At 33.2% G+C, this 9,305-nt stretch overlaps 1 long non-coding RNA gene across 1 annotated transcript; it reads right to left on the reverse strand.

Moving 5' to 3' along the window:
* Nucleotides 1-7,287: 7,287 nt before the first annotated feature.
* On the reverse strand, nt 7,288-8,551 carry LOC124458203. The gene is made up of 2 exons (XR_006953073.1): nt 7,906-8,551; nt 7,288-7,671 (listed from the first exon to the last, which is right to left on the reverse strand). It is a non-coding gene; the product is annotated as an uncharacterized LOC124458203 (long non-coding RNA).
* Between the last annotated feature and the right edge of the window lie 754 nt (nt 8,552-9,305).

A 9,305-nucleotide genomic window follows, 5' to 3' on the forward strand; every position in this document is an offset into this window, starting at 1 on the left:
GTCACGACAAGATGCAACAAATTGTCGCAATTTTTGTGATATAGTTTTGAAATCATCATCTTTTATGAAATACACTTTGTAAAATTCATCTGTCCAATCAATCATTGAAATGTCATTTAAATCACTTGGTTTAAAACATTCATCCCACTCATCATTATCATCATCAACACAAATAGTTATACTTTCATCCACAGTGCGAGATGATTTTTGTGTTTATGAAACTAATTTTCCTGAATCACGTTTTAAAATAACACTCTTTTCATTAGATGAAACCAAAACTTCATGCAAATCTTCACCTTCATCCTTATTAGCATTTTTTTTTAACACACTTGCTATTTTTTAACATGTTTGCAAATTCATTTGCAATTAGTCTTAAAAAAAACAACCAAATATTGTATAGAGTAAAAAGATTTTGAAGAAAAGATTTACTAAGACGATTGAAGCTGCATACGTTATTTCCAAAGATTGCTTTTCCATTAGTTTAACTTTGTAAAACTGATACCAAATCTACAAGTTTTTTTGTAAATGGTAATCTCTTGAGGCAATTCTTTTATCTTTTCCTTGAAAAACTTATATCAATGTGTTGTTTGAAAGTGTATGAAAGCAAATTATACACAACACGAAAAATAAGATGAATATATTCCTAAAAAATCAATAATTTTAATTTTGCAAAAAATCAACTCATTGTTTTAAAATTTATCGACAATTGTTATTTATTAATCACTCCATTGTTGTTATATTATATAGTGTTGCTTAAAATATCATTCTTTACCAATATTTTTTCTATATATTTTTGTTATATATATATATATTATAGTTTTGAGATATAAATTATATTTTAAAATAAAATTATCATTTTTTTTGGGTCACTAATTGTCAATTGTTATTCTTTGATGAAATGTCAACATTATATTTTTTAGAAAAAATCTATTTGAAAAATTTATCATTATATTGAAACAAATAAATCCTTTTAAAAAACAATGAATTAAGTCATTGCCATTCATCATCACCACCAATACAGAAAATTTTTCCCACAAATACGTATTTTATATAAATTCTGTATCTCGAAAATTTTTTTTTCTTGGTATTCTATCCTTTTCGTAAATTACTCTTCAATAATATAACAATCTTAACAAATATTCCATGATATAATTATTAAAAAAATATTAATGTGACAAGAAATGATATAATCAATTCATCTACGAGCACATTCATCAAAAAAATCTTTAAATCATTGATATTTTCTTTCAATATCTTTTTTCTAGCATTAAAAATATCCATTTCGTTGAAGGTATTTCATTCAATTCAAGAAGAATACAACCACATATAAGTAAAAGACAAAAGTAGGAATCATCCATGTCTCTATTCTCTTATTGTTCAACACAAAACATGATCTTTATACATACGCCCAAACAAAAATTAAAATAATAAAAATAACAAGTAATATACACAAAAATATTAAAAATAGCGTTATCATAATCATAAAATTTTTTCTTAAAATTTTATTTTCAATTTGAATATCTTTACATAAATTTTTTAACGCATCAAGTGTGAAACTTTCATTAACATCATCCATCTCAAATAAAAAAATTATAATAAAATTTTCTACTTCTTAAACTGTACAAAATTCTCACCAAAACTCTCTCTATGATCCATATTTAAAATATATTTATCTTGTCTAATAATTCCTTCATTGTATTTACACCATGCTTTTCTGTTTACAAATCCAAGTATTCTCTTTATATATAGTAGCACCGTCAATAGACACCATAGATATTTTAAAATATTCATAATTTTCATAATTTTTATGATGAATTATGTGAAAATTGTCCTTGCATAAAACAGTATCTACAAGGAAAAAGTTCTCATACATTTTTCTTCATGTCTTCATTTCACCGTCGATCTTTATACGTGGAATCAGAAAAACCAAAAGGTATTTAAATTTGATTTTTACCATTTTTCTTGAGTGTATTCACATACAATTGTGAATAACTTCCAACACTATTAGAGTATTTTAAATCCTCGCCATGCTTTTTTTTTAAATCATTATATAAATATGAAGAAACTAATAAATCGTTTAACAAATCAATATATCCATGATATAATGAAAATGAAGTAACTTGGTTTTCTAACACAAATGTTTTCAAATTATTTTTTCTCTCTCTTCTTCCTCGTAAGCTTTATTTATTTTTTCGAAGGTTTTAGGAGGGATAGATGCCATTGATATCATTATATACAATATACAAACCAAAACTTCATGCAACGACACTATTGATAAGACTAAATAGTAAATATAGGCCTGCGCTATAAGGACGAATTTCATTCACACGAATTTAATTTTATTAACTTCGACAATAATGCGACAAAACTCAAGGCAAAGTTATATGTCGAATTTTTTGTCGAATTTAATTCATTAAACTCCGTTCTCGTCCCCAGACTCCTATCTACAGCTCACGATTTTGAAAAACAAGATGGCTCTTCCATCACTTAAACAAATTTCTCCTTTGCTTACAATTAACAAACGTTGGTTGAATCAGCGACAAAGAAGATTTTTTAAGTGGTACTTTCTATTATTGCTTCACCGAAGGTGTATAGAATTATAGCTGCTCTGTCATTAATGAATGTGACGGCAAGTGTTAAAACAATAACCACTCTGAAGCCAAGGATTCGAAGTTGTCGTCTCCTACCGAGAAACATTGGATGGTGGAGTAACATTTGGGAAAATTACTCGGATAAACAATTCAAAAGAACTTTTAGAGTTTCGAAAGGTACTTTTAACTTTATTGTCAAAACGATTCGGCATAAACGTCAGAAAAAAGTTGTTATAGAAGAGCCATTTTCACTGGAATGTCGTTTAGCTATCTGCCTATATCGTTTAGGTAGAGGTGACTACCCTTACACCATAGAGGAAATGTCAGGACTTGGTGTTAAAACAGTACGAAAAATAGTTATAGAAGTGTGTGATGCTATTGTTTGTGAGCTTTGGGAACAAGACTCAAATCATTTTCCCAAAACAGAAAATGATTTTAAGGAAAAAATTTTAGATATGGACAATTTGTGGCAATTCCCACTTGCTGCTGGTGTGCTGTAGATGGGTGCCATATTTCAATAAGTTGCCCACCAGGAGGTCAACAATCACAAAAAGAATATCACAACTTCAAAAACTTCTATTCGATTGTTTTAATTGCACTAGTTGATGCGAAGAGCAGACTTTTGTGGGCAAGTGCAGGGTTTCCAGGTAACGCTCACGATTCTGTTATTTTACAGTCAACATCATTTTGGAAGAAGATGGAAACCAAGAAATTGTTCCAAACATTGCTAAGAAAGTTGGCATTTGCAATGTATTTCCTTTAATTGTTGGAGACTCTGCATTTCCATTTTCAACCTACCTAATGAAGCCTTATTCAAGAGGTGTCTTGATGGAAAAGCAACGCAATTTCAATTATCGACTAAGTAGAGCTCGAATGGTCTCTGAGTGTGCCTTTGGACAGTTAAAAGTCGATGGCGGATTTTGTATAGGAAATGTGAATGAAAGTAGAGTTTTCTGTGAAAGAAAGTCACCTTGACTCAGTGATCCTGCTACTCATCAGCAGCTGTAGTAAGAGATTTTCTTAAAATGAGGCTTGTGAAAAGACTAGGGACACATGCAACAAAGCTGAACAGATTCGTTCATCAATTTCTGAATATTTATGGGAAGAAAAAACCTCTGGTACAAGTAGCACGTAAACATAGCAATTTATTACCATTGCTCAATGGCGAAACCAGGTAGTGCTATATAAATTATAGATCATTAGTAATATTTATTTGTGTAGAAGTCATTTACATGGAGGGAGCCAGATGATATTTTTTTAGCATGACCAAACTGGCTGGCCAGGTTATGCCAATGCTCAAGGCATTAAATTGGAATATTTACTTGGTTTTCATTGAAATTCTATGCACTATGCACTTTATTTGAGATAACTGAATGTTTAGGTGAGGGTCATAACAGAAGTATTCTATGTTTTAGTGAATTATTAGACTTGAAGAACTTGTAAGATACACTTCATGCAGCCATAGTAAAATGTAATGTTCTGTTCATTCTCACATTTCTCTTAAACATAAAAGAATATCTTCTTACAAAAAAACAAAACAGTCATATTAAAAAAAAACAAAAGAATGTTTCTCAATTTGTGTTCAAATAAAGTATTTGTAAAGAAATTAAAATACAAAAACAGTGTTATAAATGGTGATACGTACGAGGGCTATTAAGCATGTTCCATGTCATGTCCCCATTGCTAGATGTTTGTTGTTGTGCACTTGCATTTGATTGATGATCAAATGAATTCAATTCAAGCCCGATTGGTATTTGTAAAGTGTCAAACTGTACAATCATAAGCAGATATTGGGGTTTGATGATAAGTTTGAGATGATCCTGGATGTAAATTTTGTTGAACAATAATTGCCATTTGTTCCATAAACTTTTTGTCTTGCTCTCTGGATTGCTGCATTTCCACTTAAATGATATTTATTATGTCCTTAGTGGGATAATTTTCCACAGCAGTTTTTAAAACTTTAGCTGACTCTAATATAGCATCAGTCAATAACTCAGAGTTTCTTTTTTCTTACATGTGGTTTTTGCCACAGAAGGCTTGACCCACTTGATGGTCCACTGTCAACATCAACTCCAAAATCATTTTCTAAGTTATTTTGATTTTCTATGTCTATAACAGCATCGGGTTCAATCGCTTGCTAAGGCTGGCAAGAGTCACGAGACTTTATCAGAGGGTATAACAAAGTAAACCACTTACTGTAACCCTTTTCATCCTGGATCCGTTTAATGCCGGTGGCGGTTCGTATTGTAAGGCACATCTTCTTACAAATGTCAACACACCACTTGAATTTTATTCTGATTTGTTTGACATCGAATGGGAAGATGAAAGCTGGATCTTTTTCTGAATGTCTTTTTTGCAGAACTTCCAAAACACTTTGGTAAACCTCAGTTTCTATTTTCTTTTTAATGTTAGTAAAATTAAATTTTTCTTGAAGTTTTGTCATTGTCGATTACATCAACAAGATCATCAACATGACAATCTTTCCAAGCTGCCTTTCTTCCACGTCTCTTCGTTTTAAACTTTTCCTTGGTTTTGCAAGAACTGTCAGAACTATCAGAGCTGCTTTCTATCTCATCGTGATTTGTATTAGCATTTTCCTGGCCTGAATTGATTTGTTTCTTTCTCAATCTACTTATGGTACAGCTCACTTGATCAACATGCTTTGGCTTATTTACCCGCTTGTCGATCGCACACTTATTACAATAAGCCACGCTCACTGAGCCAACCATCCAGATGTATCTTCATCTAATTCTGTCACGCAGCATACATTACAAATGGGAAGGTTACAAGTTATACAACGATATTTTGTTGGCTCATCACAAACAAAACAATCTGCATCCGCCATATTGTTTCATGACTATTTTTGCTGAATTGCCGCCGTGAAATAGAACGCTGTCTATTGTCGGTTGAAATATTTTTATATAATTAATGAATTTAATTCAATGCGACTGTAATTCATCGTCTATTTCTAACACACATTTGTGTCGTATAATGCGTCAATCTCCGACAAATCTAATTAACTTTGTCGAATTTAATTTATGAGATGTAAGTTTCCAAGTTATACGTCGCAGTATCGTCGAATAAAATTGCGATGTTTGAATTCGTATGGATAAAATTCGTCCGTATAGCGCAAGCCTTATGTATATATATTTAAGTTTGAAAATTTGTAATCCAGGCATTTAATACATGAAAGATAAAAGTTTTTTCTGATGAAGGCTCGAAGCAACGAGTCGAAAGCAGGGGCGGATCTAGGATGTTTCATATGTTAGTCAAAATTTATGACGTCATATGTGGCCTCAAATATGACGTCATAGATGACATCATACATTGTATCTTATGCAGCGATTTATAAAACTTTAGCGATCATAAAATTGCGAAAACTAAGATGAATTCCCTTTAATCAGATGATGACAGACTGTTTCGCCCAATATCAGGGCTCTTCAGCATGCCTAGGATGATGCCCCAAATTTCAAAGCATCATCCGACATGGACAGCCCTTTAAAGAGCCGAAGCCAGCAATCTGGTTATTGCATAGAATTAAATGCATGTCCTTTATACATAGGTACATCAACAATTTTATCTATAAACTAAAAAGAATTTAGATGTAGAAAGACAAAATTTAAAAAATTCTCATGATTTCAATTAAATTTAAATCTAGTGTTGCCAACAGAAAATTTATCAATTACGCGTTGCACATCTGGAAGAATTTCCTGATGAATTTTCATTAGAGCAAGACCATTTAACCGTTCCTCAACCATAGTACTCCGCTTATAATCTTTAAGAATTCGCAGCGCTGAAATCGAACGTTCACATTCGCATGAAGTTATGGGAAGGGTTCCTAATATTTGAAGTATGACCTTTATGTTTTGAAAACCATCAAAATTTATAGCTTTTAAAGTTGTAGCTACATTACATGGATAAGGACCTTTACGATGTTCCCAGAAGGATTGCCATAATAACAACTCTGCATCTAAACCTAACTGATTGGGTAAATCAGCAACATAAAATTTTGAAACAATCTTAAATTTATGTCTCCAGTCAATCCCATTTTTTATAAGAGAAAACATTTTTGTTGGAACAATACTTAGTCCTTGATAAACATTTACACTTTCCGTGTCAAATCGCGCATCCAAAGACGAGAGAAGATGGTCAATTAAAGGAATCGTATAGATTCGTTTGTAATACTCCGAGATAGAACGATAAGGAGCGTTAGGCCTTGTAGTTTGCCTTCCAATTTCTACTACCCAAACCTTTGCCGCTAACGTCAAAGCAATGTCGTACCATTGATCATGATATGAATCAATAGAATTCCTCACATGTGCAACACTGCTTTTCAAAGAAGAGATCAACTCAATCCCGTCCATAACATCAATACTCTTTCCTTGCAAAAGCTGAGTAACAGGAAGCGTTAGATCAAAAACATTTCTGGTAATAACCAAGAGGGCGATAAAATGAAACTCAGAAAGACCTTCAAGCAAAGAGGATGCATCAGCAGAGAGAGGGACTGCCACCTTTGCCATGTTATCCAGTGTGTCAAAAATTTGAACAAACAATTCTTCGAAAGTGTCTAAACCTTTAACTCGTTCTACCCATCTGGTTCTACAAACATCTGGCAATCTAGTCTTTTTTGAGTCCGTTTCTAAACTATTGCGTACAGTCTCCTCAAACGGTATATTGCGTGTTTGAGAAATATTGATAAAATTTGTCACATCTTTTATTTTGTTAAGTACTTTCTTAACCTCAATATCTGACAAAGAATCACAAACTGACAAATTAAGCCTATGACTATAACAGTGGGTATATAATGCTTTCGAGTTGAGCTTCAAAATTTGGGCAGCCAAACCTTTAACACAACCTGCAACAGCACCCGCACCATCATAACCTTGTCCGCGACAGTCTTCAATTGGCAAGCCAAGGTCTTTAAGTTTATCTAGAATTAATTTAGCAAGGTTCTCTCCACTCAATCCCCACTTACATTGAAGAAAGGCAATGAACTCCTCTCTTATGTCCATATTCTTATCAATAAAACGTAAAATTAGAGCCATTTGCTCTCTATGGGAAGAATCTGCAGCCTCATCAGCTATAATAGAAAAGAACCTATTAACCTTAATGTCGTTGACAATCTGTTCAGTAATAACCTCTCCAAAGCACTTGATCATTTTATTCTGGCTGGTCTTAGAGATGTAACTTCTAGATGTAACTTCTATTTTCCCACAAGATGTTAAGTGATCTCTTAAAACACCATCCCTGAACGAACTTTAAAATTTAGTGTCTCCACAAAATTTCCAACACCCCCGGTAGAATACTGACCAACCTCTGGATGATATTTAGCATCATCACGGTGGCCACGCAAAGGCAAACCTAAACGACCACAAAAAAGAATGCAATCAGCAATAGAAGACAGCTTACATTTGTTCTGATCGATTTCCTTTTTAAGATTTCTTTCTAACATGAGCTCTATTGGTTGCGCAGACCCTGACATTTGAGCACGTAAGGCAAATAAAATTGGATTTGTTTGGGCATGCAACCCCACTTCTCCTTCATCATGGCGTTTAAAAGTAAATGCAGCATCATTCCAGCGTGAAACCGGTTTAGAAAACAAATTTGTAATCTTAGAAGCTTTACCAGGGAAGCGATGACCAAAAAGCACGCATGACAAACAAAATGCACCATCTTTTGATGGGGAGTAGCATAGCCAGTCATATTTTTTTAGCCAGTCATATCTAAAGCTCCTACCACCGGTCTTAGGAAAGGAAAAATTCTCATCAGGCCTGAAAACATTTTTAATCAATTGAAGAACACCAGAAGTATCTAAGCCTTTAACTTTATCCTGGTAAGTTGCAACATCAAAATTATGCACAGAATGATACTTCTTTTCTGGACAAGATTGACTAGCGGAGGACTTAATTGGTTGTTTCAACGTGATATAAGAAGGAACTTGTTTGGCAGAAGAAAAAGTTTCATTGGGCTTTTCAAATAACTTGGATGGCTGTTTTCTGATGCAGTAAAAAGTTAGAAATAATTGGAATATTACCAGAAGGAAATTTTGCCACCTTCTTGGAAAATAAGGAAGGCACCTTACGTTTTTGCTGACGTTGTGGCTTGTGTAATGTCAGCAGACTTTCTTGTGTGCACTTGCATGAAAAGAAGAGGGAAAAATGGTTAGGCTGAAATGATTCTCCAGTTCTTATGTCACCTTCATGGCAGAATAGAATATGAATTTCTTTTTCAACCCTAGTAGTATGCAAGAGGGGTTGAATAACACGATTAAATAAAAGTTTGAGCCTGTGTTGTCCACAATCCGGATAATATGTAACAATACATCTTTTCAAAACTGAAGACAGACCAAAATACAAAGAAATGATGACCATTTACCATCATTGCAATTAAAACAGCCTCCTTCTTCACTAAATTTTCCTTACTAGCACCGGTATCTAAGGACTCAACAGAGACAGATAAAGGTAAAAGATTTTTATACTTCCCTTAAAAAATCAGGATGCTCTTCAATGGCAGACAAAAGCAGGGATGCTCACAGTAAAATGAGCATTCAGGAAAAGCTCAAGTGAGGTTAAGATTCTTAAAGTTGGAACCAATCTATCATCACCAAGCAGAGACAAAGACACGGAACTGTACAAGCAATTCCCTGAAGCTTCTGATCTAAGAAAATACATGAAGCTGATGATGAAAGAATTTTTGGGTTTGGTTCCAAAATGT

The sequence above is a fragment of the Xenia sp. Carnegie-2017 genome, unplaced genomic scaffold (genome assembly GCF_021976095.1).
Source record: "Xenia sp. Carnegie-2017 unplaced genomic scaffold, XeniaSp_v1 HiC_scaffold_6, whole genome shotgun sequence".
Classification (NCBI taxonomy): Eukaryota; Metazoa; Cnidaria; class Anthozoa; order Malacalcyonacea; family Xeniidae; genus Xenia; species Xenia sp. Carnegie-2017.